Genomic DNA, 823 nt, shown 5'->3' with positions numbered 1-823 from the left:
TGGTAAATTAGACATATCCTATAGACACAACACATAATAAAAAATATTCTTATGTTCATCTTTGTGTCAATCTGCTTACAGCTGAATACAACTTTTCTCTGAGATACAAAAAAGTGTCTATTGCATTACTACTGAGATCTGTTTCTGGAAAATGTAGACAGAAAATATGAAGGAAAAAGTGACAAAAACAAAGAGGATAGGAAACTGTGTGAGTAACAAAAATTAAAGAAGAGCAAAGGATTGCCAAATCACAAAAACACCACTGCATTTTCTTACTACACATGTAACAATATTCCATTACTAAATATTAGTCTTATGGTATTCTGAGTTGATATTCAGTTTGAAGTCAAGAGTATTGTACATAACTTTTTTATATAAATCTGAGAAACTGATAAGTCTGGGCAAAGTCTGTCAGTGAAGTAAGGCATCCAGCACCAAAGGAAATTTGCAAAGCAGATTCATAAAACACAAAAACTTTCTCTATAACCATAAAATACTCACTTAAAAGCACTTTTTTCATCATAAAATGATTCATAAAAATAAAACAATAAAAAAAATTAAATTTTCAGATGTACTATTATAAAGAGTAACTAAATTTTACTAAATTTATATCTTCATATAAAAATAAAGACAAAATGAAGATAGAAAAATATGTGAAACTACAAAAAAAGTTGAATCTTCCATTATCTGGCCTTTATAAAACAAATTCCATAATTGATCTTTCAACTGAAATTAAAAACCTGAAATTAATATTTTCTTGGCTACTGATGCCAAGAGGGTATATACCCATGCCCTGTCCACTGAGACTATTTCATTACTCTTG

The sequence above is a fragment of the Penaeus monodon genome, chromosome 20 (genome assembly GCF_015228065.2).
Source record: "Penaeus monodon isolate SGIC_2016 chromosome 20, NSTDA_Pmon_1, whole genome shotgun sequence".
NCBI classification, from domain to species: Eukaryota; Metazoa; Arthropoda; class Malacostraca; order Decapoda; family Penaeidae; genus Penaeus; species Penaeus monodon.
The sequence above is the reverse complement of the archived record's forward strand: the minus strand, read 5'-3'. Positions refer to the sequence as shown.